A 16,050-nucleotide genomic window follows, 5' to 3' on the forward strand; every position below is an offset into this window, starting at 1 on the left:
TTCTAATACACAAATTTTAATATTTATCTAAATTACACATTTAATAAGGCTTCCTATATTTATCTGACAATCCTATTACTATTATATTTTTCCAGGCCTTTCTAATTTTTGTAAATGGTGTTCTTGGATTCTCCTTCACTAATTCTTGGTAGAAAAACCCACAGAAGAGAAGATAATAATATACTTAGTGTGATATTATTATTATTATTAAAAAATAAACACACCGTTTGTTTTCATTCATTTTTTTCTTAGGGATCTGGCTGGTAATAATACTATTTCTGTTAGAACTCAATTAGTCCATAAGAGAGTGACTAAGACAAAAAAGTAACTGCTAATGACTTTACTGTAAAAAGGGCTAAGGACCTTTGACCTGAAGCATTGTGGTTTCATTGCTATTACTGGGAAAAACATATACATATCCCACTGGGTATGCAGTGCTACAGAACAACAGCATCCTGTCTTGAAGAAGTTATTATTTTAGAAAAATATCCCCAGTCCTTGTTTCAGACAGACAGCAGCTAATTCGTTTTTTGTGTAAGATTTTTCCTAGACTCATCATCAAAGATAAGTCTACTCAATAAGTTGGTAAGTAAATAGTATTCTTTTCTTTGATTTTCAGAGTGTTTCTAAAGCTTGCTAACACCTTCTCCTTAATTTTTCACATGATTTCCATCAGTCGGCATTGCTTTAGCCATAAGCCAGAGCTCTCATTCAGGAAAAGTCAGCCTGAATCTAAATGTCTGTGAAGTTCTTCCTTTCTAACCTCCCCAGCCCCAGCAATATATCACACCCAATAGCTCCCAGAATCATCTCCCGAAAGGGCCATTTTGCTAATGTCACTCTTTTTCTCAGACTCTAAAGTACATCAGGCCAGACTTAGAGGCAAAGGAGTATAACTCTGAACTATAGTAATTTTTGTAAATTGTGTCTCCTCTACTAAAATGTCTTGTTGGTGTGAGATGTGGAAATTTATTTTAATCAATTATTGGTCACTGAAAGCCATTAGCCATAAGTGTCTTCCAGTGAGAATCCATAATCAGTTTCTTGAACTATACCACAGGTACATACCAGAGGTGTCTTCACAGGGGAGGAGAGAATTACCTCTTTCAAATTGGATTTCAACAGATACCTATCAGCTACCATCAAAATGCATGCATTTATTGTTCTGCAATTCTCATAAAGAGCAAATTATGATCTTATCACTAAAAATAAAGCAGTTTTCATACATGTAAAAAAAACCTATAATCAGGGAATATTCCCTGATGACCATGAACAGATTTCTACTTCATGCATGAAGTCAATATATTTAAGGAAGATTTCTTTATAATAATACTGAGTTAGAAAAATTTTTCTTTGAATATGGCTGCTGCTGGCTATAATTACACATTGTACCAGAGAGTTCATTGACAAAGTATGCAGAAACTGCTCACCTCCTGAGAACCCTGGCAGACTTAAGGTGTTTTATATAAGTGGTTTTTCAGCCAATCAAAGCTGATGTCAGCCACAATCTGTTTTTAAGTGTTAAGTGGATTAAGTATGGTGGTTGCTTTAAAAAACACTAGATATACCCCTTCTTTATAATATGTAATACACTGGACAGAGTTTTACGTTTGTTTGTTTTTCATGAATTGGTCTTCACTAGGTCTTAGCCAAAAGGTAAAGAAGCAAACATGATTTAGTCTTATAATTACACACCTATAACCTCCACATTCTGTGGAAATACATAAATCATGGCAGGGTTTACATAATGGACATGTAAGACTGAGTTATATTAAAACAATTAAAAACTGGCATACTGGCAACAATTTTTTGCTAGCTGATTAGCTCCCCCCAGTCTTCTCTAGTTCTTTCAGCTTTCCTTTATTTTGATAGTGTGTTTACCTCAAAATTATTACAAGTATACATTGTATCTTGTTATTATACCTAAAACATGAATGAACTATGACACTAATTTTTGAGGCGGGAGATCAATGTTAAGTCTGCACAATAACTGAGTTCATAGCACACTTCAAATAGTTTTTTGTCTTCAGGGGGTGATGGAAAAAAGTTTATTTGGATTAGTTAAGAGTTTATGTAGTACTTCCTTAAGTCATATGAAGGAAGAAATTCTGATTTCAATTGTAATATGTAGCATCAGAACTTGAAAGTCATTATTCTTGTCCTTACAAGAAAAAAAGCTAAGAAACTATAAATTGACTACTTTTCTTGGATCCTTCAAACTATGAAACTGCCTCCCCAAATCTTGAGTGACAGGTGAATTCAAAGAATCATAACAGATCTGCCTTCCTGGAGCAGCAGCTGCCAGGGAAGCTTACAGCCGGGGAACCCGTGATTGCTCCTTTCGACAATTTGCTGAACTCTCAGTGTGAACTAGTGTGAGAATAAGAAAATCCTGGGGTCCTCAGTCTTAGGGGGACCTCTACATATTTCTGAGTTTTATCATCAGGAATCTCACCAAGTTCTCATCATGATGAATCAAAAAAATTGTCTCTCAGGAATCTGGCAAGAATAAGTAAACTATTTTAAAATACGCCCATGCCTTTATCCATAATAAATCCTTACTTTGCAAAGAAAAGCATCACGTCAGACCCTTATCCGTCTGGAAATGAGTGGAGTCAGTGAGCCAAATCAACAGGAATAGCACTTGAGAGCTGTACTCTAGTAGATGAAGTTGATGTTCACAGGGGTGATGGTTGTCCATTGTGATGCTGATGTACGTACACGGCAGAAGTGCAGACTCAAGTAAACTGATGGCATTTTGTGGAAGCCAGGTTTTTCATGGTTGGAGTGAGAATTCACAAATAAAAAAAGGGAGTGAAGCCCTGGCTGGTGTAGCTCAGTGGATTCAGCGATCCAGAGAATGCGAACCAGAGAATTGTGTTTCGATTCCCAGTCAGGGCACATGCCTGGGTTGCAGGCCGGTCACCTGCAAGCCAGTTCCCAGCAGGGGACGTGTGAAAAGGCAACCATACATTGATGTTTCTCTCCCTCTCTCCTTCCCACCTTCCCCTCTAAAGATAAATAAATAAAATCTTTAAAAAATAAATAAAAATAAAATTGCAATACCTTATAAAAAAAGGAGTGAGAATGATCCTTCTTGCATTACTGTTGAAGTCGTCAGTAATAATGATTCATGTTTAGCTTAATATAGATACAAAGGTTTACATATAGAAATATGTATAGAGATGTGACCATACACAGGTTAGTATACAACATATATTTCCTTACTAAGTCTGCTGAGAGGGCCTAAAAAAGAAAACACAAATATCCAGTAGCAAATATCACACCTAGCAGCCAAATTTTTGTTTTGGATTGTATTCTCCAATAAAAGAAACCAAGCTCCTTGAAGAAATGGCTAATTCTAGGATGCAAGGAATATACCAAATGAACCTGGAGCATCTTGTTGTGCCCAAAAATAAAGGAGTGCTTAAATAAAATGAAACAAGAACTAACCACATCAACACCACACACACACACACACACACACACACACACACACACACACAAAATAGCTTAGAATAATATGAATATATGAGTGCAGCACAAGATCCAGCTCGGAGGGCTTCCAATGGCCAAAACTAGAACAATCTGAATAATAACATAAAGTGGTAATGGATTATAATCCATAGGATAACATAAGTACCTACCTATAAATTTTAGTAGCATAATTAAGTGATTAAACACATTAATAAATGGAAAAGAGGTAAACATTCAGTACAGAAAAATTCCAAATAATTTATATGGACAATCTGCCATCAAGGAAGGAATATAACTAACTCTTCTTAAGTGTGTGCCACAAACAATTTCATCCAAAGAACACAAGATAAAAAGTAGAAAGATCCAATTTAAAGTGGAGAACCTTGGCAAACACTACCTCAGCCAGGCAATCAACCATTGATAGTCATAAATTGTGCTGATATCATTTATCCATTATACCATATACAGAAATGGCACTTTATTTCTCTGATCTTCCTCCCAATAACACACATTCTTGTCTTATCATGAGAAAAACATCACATGTAAATAGTAAAGCATTCTAAAAAATACTATTACTTTTCAAAACTGTCATGCTCATAAAAACAAGGAGTCTGAGAAACTGTTCCCTTCAAGAGGAGCCCAAGGGAAATGACTGAAGTTATTTAATGTGGTGTCCTGGATGAGATTCTAAAACAAAACTAAAAGGACAGTAGGTAAAAACTAAGATAATCAACTATGAACTGTAATAGTAAGGTATTAATACGGTTTGTTAATTGTAATGAACATAACATATTAAAGTAATAATAGTAAGGTAAACTGGGTGTTCTATTAATGGGAATTCTTATGATTTTTTCTATTTTTTATAAATATAAAATTGCACTGAGCCCTCGCTAGTATAGCTCAGTGGATTGAGCGTGGTCTGTGAACCAAAGGGTTACTGGTTCGATTCCCATTCAGGGCACATGCCTGGGTTGTGGGCCAGGTCCCCAGTGGGGGCCATGTGAGAGACAACCACAGACTGATGTTTCTCTCCCTCTCTTTCTCCTCCCCTTCCCCACTCTCTAAAAATAAATAAATAAAATATTTTAAAAATTGCACTGAAAAACATCTACTAAAAGTATGGTGTTCTTTTGGCCAAGAACTTTATAAAATAGTGAAAAATACTTGGTTCATACTGAGAATGAACGGTATATGGTTAACTAAAATAAAAATTGTGTATTTGTGTATATATATGTACCAATACTTGTATGTTATTTATGTGTACATACACATGCATGTATTAATGTTTGTATATATGTGTGTGATACAAATGCATATTCTAGGTCTGCTTCATTAAGTGGAAGCTTCATCTAACTTAATACGCTGGTGCAATTTCAACAGATATGCTGAAAGAAAGAGGAAATAAACAAAAGGGGACCCCCAAAATCCATAATTATCTTCTAGAAGATGGGCCCCTTATAGTATAGGCTTCCCCTGCTTCAGTGAAAATTTTTTGATTTTCAATGCATCTGCCCACACTGTGCTGAATGTCCAGAATTTTTTGACCAAAAGTGGCATGACCCCTGTGCCCCACCCTCCCCATTCATGTGCTCTTGCCCCAAACAACATCTTTTGTTTGATTCTCCCAATGAAAAAAGTCATCAAAAGGGAACATTTTGCTGATGTGGAAGAGGTGAAACAAAAAACAGCAAAAGCACTAAAATATATCAAAATCGATGAGTTCAAAATCTGTTTTGGACAGTCTTGATAGGATTATTGCATTGGAAGGAGAACGCTTTGGAGATGACTGAAGTTCAAACATGTGAGAATAAATACCCATTTTTATAAATAAATTCCATTTTTAGGGGCATACCCCCTTGCAAGATGCTTTGGGAATAAATAGAAGGGGCACTTGACTTTAATTCAATGGGAGTTTGGAGAATCAGAATATCAAAGCTAAAACCTGATCACAGTCTGAATAGAAATTCATCAACTAGACAGCATACAAAAGAATCATAAAAAATGGGAAAGATGTGAGAGTTTTAGTTTGATGGAAGAAAGTTGAAGGCTTTTTGTTTTATTACCTTTTCACTGTCTTGAATTAAGATTACAAATCCACCAGGGACCAATAAGGATATCATAGGCTCAGAAATTTTAAAAAGTGAAAAATGATTTAATATAATAGCAGGGCTGTCTAGGGAGTATTAGGTAGAAGAGTTATCGAGTTAAGGGAACCAAAGGATGTGTAATTTTAGATAGAGTGGGATGGATAATGCAATTCTGACTCTAATTCCAATGTGCAGTTTGTTTATTTGTTTGTTTGTTTTTCCACACCAAGTGGTTCTCGAACAACAGCTAGGTCTCCTGTGATACAACTCAATTCTGACACTACTTACCTGGAGACAAATTCACATCCCTCGTTAAGGCCGCAGTCCTACAGACTGCCCCCCACTGTCAGATGCCAAAAGCAAGTCCAGGAGCCACCTGTGCTGGTGACTGACTGGCTCTAGATTGAGGGTGCCAACCACCCTTGTCCTGAGTTTAATTAATTTGCTACACCAGCTCCAAAAGCTCAAAGAAACAGTTTACTAGATTATAACAGAATACAACTCAGAGCCAAATAAAAAAATTCATAGGGTAAGTTATGGGGAAAGGGCTCAGAGTTTCCATACTCAAAACATACCATTGAGGCTCTCATCACAGGAGATTTCAGGGGTTTTAGGAACTCTCTGACAGAAACAGGTCAAAACCAAATATTTATTTTAATTATAAATCACAATCATGTATATGTTTAATATTTCACAGGTATAATGGTTCGAGGAAAGCGGCAAAATGAAATTTGCGGGCCTAGGAGAATGTAGTGCAAGTACAGTGGGAGGGGACATTGCTATTCCAGGGGATGCTTTTTGTATGTGGGTAATTCATGTGGAAAATACTATCCCCAAATGATACACTTATTGAGATAAATAGACAATGCAACAGCAGAACTGGCTCAAAATGGTTCTGTCCCATTTTACAAGATACTGAGGTGCTTTTCAGAGATAGCAGACCAAAACCACAAGTCATGATGCAATGGATATGCAGAGGAAGAGAACCTCAAGCTGCCCTCAAACCAAAGTCTCACTACCATCAACCTCCAACACACACACACACACAGAACCAAAAAAAAACAACCTATAATAGAAATTCAGACACTAGAACCTTTCAGAAGCAAAGAGTCCCTTACCCAGGAAGACTTGGTCTTGACACAACTTTACCATGAATGGCCAAGTTCATGGTCTTCCAATTAAAGCTTACTTCATCAACACTTCCCCAGCCCTTCTCCCTTTAGCCCCTTAAAAAACCCTTAACCTAAAATCCATGGAGCCAGCATGGTGGATTGGAGGTACCATTAGCTCTCCTGTCTTCCCAATTGGTGCCTTCTCAAGGGACAAACCTTTCCTTACTCCAAACTCTGACTTTCTGAGTTTCGTTCATCTGAAGCCTCAGGCACATGGATTTGTTTTGGGGTAATAACAATGCATCTCTAAAACTTAAAGGGAGGTTAGTAGATTATACCAGTGGGAGAAGAAAGGTAGTGGGCAGTGCAGCTGAGCAGGAGACTAAGAAGAGCTGGAACTATATAGTAAGGATGGTGGAGCAATGGCAGGGGCAAGGGAAAACTAGAGGAACACTCAAATGCTTTCCCAACTTAAAACACACAAATGTAGAGAATGTACATCCCCCATCACTCCAGAGGAAGCAAGAGATCCCAGGGGTAACCAAGGAGAGAGAGGAAATATGTTGAGGCACGGAGGGGCTGTACTGTAGATATTAGTGCATATTTGTGTGTGTTTATGTGTGCAAGGGGTCTCTGGTCTTCTTTCTTTGCATTTACATTTTACAAAGACATTAAGTTTAATTGTATATAATGTGCAAACTATAATATAATTTACCTTTTTGATATTCTATGCATTTAATCTTCCCGAGAGGTAATAGAAAACTTGTAGACACATTATATTTTCTGTTTATCTTTAGCTCATCACATCACTTTATTTTAGACTCAAATATGTATATGGTTGTCTTTCATATTTACACATGTTAATATAAAGTTATAATTTTGGTGGATTTATATTGTGATTAAATTATTTTAAATCTCTAAACTGATATTAATTTTTTTAGCAACAAAGAGTGAAGAGCATCAGATTTTTTTTAAAAGATGCCTTTGGGTAATTATGAATTCAATAATCATTGAACGTCTGCAGAGCTGGCAAGTCCTTTCTATTTTTATTTTACCGTACTTCATAGAAAAGTTCCCAAGGTGTTTTAAGCTATTACCTCAGTTCTTGACTGGGTAAACTGGCATGTCAACTGGATTTAAAAATAAATCTTTCACACTTTCCTCTTTGACTTATATCTCTTTGTTTTTTAAGCATTTTGACTTTTCTGGTGATTAATAATTCTTCAAAGTTAAACCAGCTTGTCTTCATTGATTCCTTTCTCCATCAGATATTCGTGTTGCTCTGCTGTGTTGTTTGGGTCTTTCTGTGAACCATTATGGCCCTGAGGTGGTCAATTTGAAAAGAAGGGGAATGAACACTTACATTTTTTTACTAAGTAGAAGTGAATCTGGCTTTTCTACTGTGTTATGCCTGCCTTTTGTTTTTCAGGTTTTATTTTTTCCTTCTCTTCTTATGTTTTATTTGTCCTGGGAAGAATCGTCTGATAATCTGACTGACACACATAGCTTTCCTTCACTGTAATGCTGAGTCAGGTCAACCATTTATTTTGTTTGTCTTTTGCTTTCAATAGCTTGCAACCAATGTAGCGTTGTTTGATTTGACAACTGCTTTCAGAAGTGTATCTAGCAGACAGCAATTTTGCAAAACCAGCCAGGATCCAGCCTCTTGACAGTTCCATGTTGTTGAGTCCGATTTAATAACTGCAGTAGTCAGGCAAGGAGAGCTTTCTAAGTTGAAGCTAAACAGTCAGGTATATGATATCTGAATATTTTAAAAACTCATCTTTAGTTTTATTTATCATTGTCAGAAAAAAGAAACATTCTTTTTAATATGTGTATATCAGGTTTCCTTTTTGGTGAGTTACTTTTTTAATGGCTGCTACTGATGGTAATTTTGGCTAGACTTTATTCCTATGGGAATAAAAGACTGAAAAGAATTCTCAGGGAAAAGTCACAGTGTGATTTGCTTCCCTTTTTGTCAGTCTTAGACCTGAGATTTAGTCTGGGCTATATTACTGTTTTTCTATGAGTTAAATATTTTCATTTTCTCTTTTCATTGTTAGTATTTGAGTATATAACATCATCACCTTTAACACAAACATAAACTACAAACTTATAATTAGTTTTCCCAATTCTAAATTTTCTTCTCATCATTGACTCTTTTTTTAAAAGGCAGAACAGTTTGGACAAATTAGTATATAATTTAATTGCTCAAAACTTTTTATTAATTTGTACTTCCTATCCCACTAAATTCAGCATGTCTTTACTTCTAAAAATCTTCTCTAAATTTATCGTATTTGTCTGAAGATATTGTAAGCATTTATTTTTTTTTGTATCAGCTTAATAGCCTTCTTGCTCTACACATGTATGTCCTCATTCTGTGTATTTGCATTCATGAATGCTACTCTGTTTACTTCTGAGTTTTTCTCTCCATCCTCTGTCTGTCTAAATCCTATATACTCCCATTCTTCTGGAAAATCTCTACGAGTCCTTTTCTACTACTTCAGTTTTCACTCATCTTAATATTCCTGAATACCTATTTATAATAATTAATCCACAAACTTAGAAAATTTTTATGTATTCTGTTCTTGTTAGAGGAAAATGTATCTTGGATCCACCATTACAGTTTATGTACTTTGTCATAAGCCTAATGTTTTACATTTTTGTCTGCAGGTTTGTTTGTGTGTATTTTACTGATTTTGCTGGAGGTAAAGTATATAACATTAAAATCTATTCTATTCATTTAAAAAATGTTTTCCTGCACATTATCTCAATTAACATTTACAAAATTTGGTTCAGATAAGTATTACCCATTTTATTTTACAATTTTGAAAATGAAGTTTGAAAGAAGTTGAGTGCATTGCCCAAAGCCCAGGGTTAGTGCTCAGCTAACATATAATTAAATGCCATAAATATCTTGGAAAGAGGAAGACCATTGTGTCTGTTGGAACAACAACAAAAATAAACTATGGCTACTTTTACTTAGGACATCATTCTAGGTACTTTACTAATTTATTAACAACTTGAGTGTATCAAGTCCAAAACACGTTATCCCTTTCCTGCTGTATCCCCTAATCTAAGGCAAATTTTGAATCCCTTTTTTCCTTCCTCATTTAATCCACTACCTGGCCTAAAAACAAAATGACACATGAACAAATATGAAAGAAAGCCTCCCAAATAAGACTTGAACATTTCAGGTTTTTCAGTTGTCGGATAGGTGTGCCGGAATTTTAGCTTGGGCTTAGAAAGTGAGGGCACACCAAGTGGCAACCTCTCAGTATCAGTGAGAACTAGCAACGAAAGTTGGAAGGGAGTTTTAGGTTGTTCAGCTGATGCAGACTTCAGTGAGAGCTTGACATTGAACAGAAAAAGTATGTGTATCAACTCAGCTGGAGGAGGCTGTGCACGAAGAGCTTTAAAGAGCCTTCTACTCCCTTAGTGAATGACGCAGGATTATCCATTTTTACAATATAAATCTAGGAAAGCAGGAGATTTCCTATCCCCTGTAACACCTGATTAAATAAAGTAAACAGTAGTGGTTTCCGGGGATAATGTAAATGTTACCAAAATGTTTAGTTTGGAAGACATGATGCTAACAGTTTCTCTCAGCTCCTCAGAGAAGGCTTTTCCTTATTTATTCTTTACAGAATGTATTTTTTAATTTTTTTTATTGTATATGCTGTTACAGTTGTTACTGCTTTTGCTCCTTGTTCTTACCTCCACCCGGCCCCACCCTCTTGCCTCTCCAAGCCAATTTCCATATTGTTATCAGTGTCTATGGATTGTGAATAAATGTGCGTTTTTTCTGGTTAATTAATTCACCATATATCATCCCATCCCTTCACCTCTTTTTGGCAGCTGTCAGTCTGTTTTATGTATCTAAACTTCTGTTACTGTATAGGTTTTAGTTTTACTGTGTTCATTACATTCTACATATAAGGAAGATCATGTGGTAGTTTTCTTTCACTGACTGGCTTAATTCAGTTAGCATGATTTTCTCCATCCATGCTGTTGGCAAATGTAAGAGTTTCTTCTTTTTTTACTGCTATATAAAATTTTGTTTTGTAAATGTACCAGAGCTTTTTTATCCACTCAACTACCGATGGACATTTAGACTGTTTCCAAATAATGGCTATTCATAAATAGCATTGCTATAAACATAGGAATGCATGTATATTTTTGTATTGGTGTTTTGGGATCCTTGGTGTATATTCCCAGAAGTAGAATGACCGGATCAAAAGGAAGTTTCATTTTTAATTTTCAAGGATACTCCATATTGTTTTCCTCAGTGGCTGTACCAGTCTGCATTTCCACCAAGAGTGCACTAGGGTCCACTTTTCTCTTCATTCTCACCAGCACTTGTTGTTTGTTGATTTATTGATGGTAGCCATTCTGGCAGGTGTGAGGTGATATCACACTGAGGTTTTAATTGGTGATTAGTGATGTTCATTTTTACATGTGTGTGCACTCTTTGGAGAAGTGTCTATTTACTTTTTTCCCCATTTTAAGGGGGTTGTTTGCTTTCCAAGCATTGAGTTCTGTTTATTCTTTGTGTATTTTGGAGATTAGAAGCATATACTGTATTCATGGATTGGAATAGTTAACATCATTAAAATGGCCATTCTATCCAAATCAATCTATACATTCAATGTAATTCCTACTAAAATACCAATGACATACTTCATAGACAAATTGTCCAAAAACTTATATGTAACAACAACAACAAAAAGAGCCTGAATATCGTCAGCAAACTTGTGGAAGAAGAACAAAGCTGGAGCTATCACAACTCCTTATACTGAACTGTACGACAAGGCCACTGTAATAAAAGCAGCCTGGCACTGACACAAGAAGAGACACTTAGATAAATGGAATAGAACAAAGAACCCAGAAATAAACCCCACCTGTCTGAACAATTGCTATTTGATGAAGGAGGCAAGAGCATATGATGGAGCAAAGGTGTCTCTTCAACCTTGAACCCACCAGTCATTCAAAAATGGTATTGGTAGAACTGTTCTAGTTTCAAAAAAATGACACTAGACCACCAACATACACCAAACACAAAAATAAACTCGAAATGGATAAAAGACTTTAATGTAAATTATGAAACCATAAAGATTCTAGAAAACATAGGTAATAAAATCTCAGATATTCAATGTAGAAATATTTTTTGCCAACATACTCCTAAAGCACTGGAAAAAAACAGAAAATAAACAAATGGGACTACATCAAATTAATAAGCTCTGTACAGCTAAAGAAACCATCAGCAAGACAAATAGGAACCCACTCTCTGACATGTCTGACAAGGGTTTAATCTAAACAATGTATTTTTAATAACAGTCACTTGCATTTGTCTGTAGCTTGGTCTATAAAGTGCTTTTATATACATTCTCTTTTTTGAGGTATGTAGGGCAGAAATTCTTAGGCCTCTGCATATATAAAAAACATACATACATATGTATATACATATATATTCAATATATATATATATATTCAACATATATATTGAAACAGAATAGGATGGCAAAGAATAAATTTTGTTCCAGGACTACACAGAGACATAATTTAACCCACATACTCTGCTTTTTATATCCAATATTCTCACTCTCATGAAGGGAATGCATCTGATGTAACTCTTTCACTAACAATTTCCCAGGTAAAATTCTAGCTCAAATACAATAAAAATAATTTAAAATTTCACCTACTAGGAATACTTTTGATGAGCAATCTCATTTTATCACTGACGTGAAAGCAAGAAGCCTAGCATTCAATAATTAATCATTGATTTAATACCTTATGTATAAAACAGAGAATTCAAGTGAAAAAGCTGAACTATTTAATTAGTAGACTTACATAGGTTTAATGTAGGACAGCTATAATTAGAGAAATAATACTCCTAACAGAGTCCTTAAAAATTACTTGCTCTTCAAAAAAAGGTGTGAATATATTATGCAAAAAGAGGAGAATCAGAGGAAATGAACTTACTTTGACAGGTAAGGAGAACCACTGATAATATGCAGCAATAAAGCTTTAATGTTTAAGGCAACCTGTTACCTGGAGCATGGAATGAGAATCAGGCTGAAATGAGAAAATATCTCTGGAAAAAATGAAAGAATTCAAATCAGAACATCTTCCTGTCATGTGCCCTGAGGGTAATTAAGAAAATGTCAGGTGTCATTGATGAGCCATTTGCCATTATCTTGAGGAAATCATGCAAGACAGGGAGTCCCTAAGGACCTGAGAAAGGAAAATGTTGTGTCCATCCTTATTTTTCTGTAATGATCTCGTTATATATTGATCAACTGAAAATCTACTTTAGAATAAATCATTAATTCTCTAAACTCAAAATTAAATCTTCCTGGAAAACCATATAAAATATATTAAACTTAATATAAATGATGAACAAAAATGCATATTATTATATGCATTTATATACTTAATATATGCATCATTTATATACTTAATATAAATGAGCAAAAATGCATATTATTTGATATTCTGTGTAAGAGCACTATTTGATATTATTTGATATTTGTTTGCAAAACAAATATTTTAAAGGTAATTTTTTACAACATTTTAGAGACACAATCTGCAGTAAATACTATGACTTTAAAATAATTTGAACTTTGAAATAAATAAAATATATAAAATGCATTTAAACATTTTATTTTAATAAATAAATAATCTTATGTCATTAAAACATTTAAAAATGTTTGTAACAGATGTTTTACTCATAAATTATATTAACTGAAAGTCAACCACAAATAATAGGAAAATACAAATAAACTAAGAAGAATGTCCAAGCTTAATTTTTATAATAATTCAAATAAATTTATGAGAGCTGCTAAAGATAACTAAAGCACTTGTGTAAGGGCAATTAAAGTGAAAAATGATCTGTGAATTCTTTGCATTATCTAAGTATTTGTGTGCAGGTATACATACAAATGACAGTGATATAAAAGTATAACATATTCATGCATGTTAGAGACTTCACCAATATCATATCAAGTTAGAGACTTGAGAAATTCATATCACACAAAATGGATGTCTTTAATAGATGAGAAATCAGAAAGAATCTAAAAGACACAGTTACTGACAGAGTCAGAGCAACTATGAATATAGCTTAATTTTCTTAAAAAAGCAATTTATTTATTGTAATCATGATTTTCATCAATGAATAGAATAATACATGTAAAATACCTAAATATTAGTATTTTCTCAATAAATGATAGTGGTTTTCATTATTATTCATTTTCCTTTATGATAACTTTCAGATAACATACACAAGAACAAAGTAATCAATTTAATTGAATTCTAGAAGTTTGAATAGGTGCTTACTTTGATGTGCTTAATAAGTTTTATATTCATTTTTGTTTCCCATTGTGTTTATTGTATTAAGAGGCCTTTGTCCCAGCTCCTAAATATGTGAGTATTTGATGATTACTTTTTTGAAAATTACATTTTTGCCTGTGAGATTACTCTGCAACATATTCCCAAACTTCCTTCATATAGAGACAGAACCACATGCCTAGTATGTTCGGTCTCACACTTAAAATCTCAGGCTCTATTGCAATCATCTGTGTCTCAAAATTGTTTTAGTCTCTGGTGTGAAAGACTAATAGGATTTCTGTATTGTTAATCAGAGATCAATATGTAAATGTGTCCCATAACAGTGAGATTGTTAACAATGGCTAATTCAGACTCTTGACAATATCCTCAGTCCAGATTTTCCTTCTTACTAGTTCTGAGAATATTGACTCTAGTAGTAAGACTAGTAGCGGAACTTAGTGCTTAGTAATGGAACCTTGTTGTCAAATAGTTAGGCATCAACCCAGGGTGGGGGGTTGCATAGTGTCCAACAGGAAATGTTCTTTATTTCTGCACAGTCAGTAGAAATATCTAGATAAATTGGACAAAGAAATTGCCAATTTGCTCTCTTAAATTATAAGTACTAATAATGTGTTAGGTGGCTAATACGGACAAAGGTAAAAATGATAGGGGACTCAAGACTGGAAAATGTTAACTTCAGGTAAAAAGTTGTAAGTCTAGCAAGTAATGTGCATGTTAAAGCTTTTGTTTCAGAAACTACAGACAAGGCCCATTCTGGTTCCTGGGAAAACAGCCGAACTCCTGGGGCACTGATAAAAGATTACCACCTGGGGACATCCAAACCTTTTGTGCTCCAGAAAGATACAGATGATCACTGTTCCTGGGAACAGCTAACTGCCCAGAACAGGAATGCTGAAGCTCCGCTCACCTAATCCTCCCTGAATTTCAAAGCCCTCACTGCACCTTGTTTAGCCACCCACCCCCACTTTATAAAAGGACCGGCCTGGAAAGAAAAGATAAGATGATCTATTAGGGTATGAACCTGCCATCTTCTCAGATCACCAGCAATCTGAATAAAGTACCCATAAAGATTCAATTGCTGTCATTGCTTATTGGGTTTGGTAGTGACGGGGGCAGCCCAAATTCCAATGTCTTTTCTGGTTACAAAAATAAAAACTATGTTACCTTTAAGATTTAGTAAACTGTACAAAATAAAAAAATAGAATCCAATAAGGCTAAATGCAAGGTCACATACTTTAATAAAGCATATGGTATTGCCTAGGAAAGAACTGCCAGAAAAGGACAGAATACAGCTGAAAAGTGTCATTACTTATTATGAATTGTAACCAATGTAGTGTTTTTATCACTTGAAAATAAGTAAAGATTTTGAAACATACAGAGTAAAATAAATATAATAGTAGTATAATTAAACTAAAATTAACAAATAATAAAATGTCACATTCATTTTTTAGATCAATTTATTTTTAAAAAAATTGAACAGTCATAAGGTTGAAATCCAATATGTAACTATTCTAGTTCATTTTTTCCTCTCCTTTAATTGTCAGCCTACCACTATTAGGATTGGGTTTGTGAAGTGTGTGCTTTCTATATTACATTATACACACACACAAAATATCAAAAAGAATATAACACTTTATACTGTACAAATTTTTCATAAGTGTTATCATAATGAACATATATTTCTGAAAGTTGTTTTTTCACTATATTGTTTTTGAGACTCAATCGTGTTATTTATATAACTATAGTTCATTTTAGGAGCAATATTTCTTTATGAGGAAGCCACACTTTTCCTAACATTTTCTGTGTTGCTTATGATTCTTTCCAAGTTTTCTTTTATTACAAAAAATATTGTAAGAAGCACTCTTATTTTCTTATGCATATGTGCATGATTCCTCTACAAAGTATCTTGAGGAGAAATTTTTCTTGGTCTTCTGAAATTTAGTACCTGAACTAACTTAAACTCAAATTATCAGCATAGGGGATATTCTTTTTCTCCAAATTCACTTTATTAATTGATATGTATTTAT

This window comes from Artibeus jamaicensis, unplaced genomic scaffold (assembly GCF_021234435.1).
Source record: "Artibeus jamaicensis isolate MK-2021 breed Jamaican fruit bat unplaced genomic scaffold, CSHL_Jam_final contig_466, whole genome shotgun sequence".
Taxonomy (NCBI): domain Eukaryota; kingdom Metazoa; phylum Chordata; class Mammalia; order Chiroptera; family Phyllostomidae; genus Artibeus; species Artibeus jamaicensis.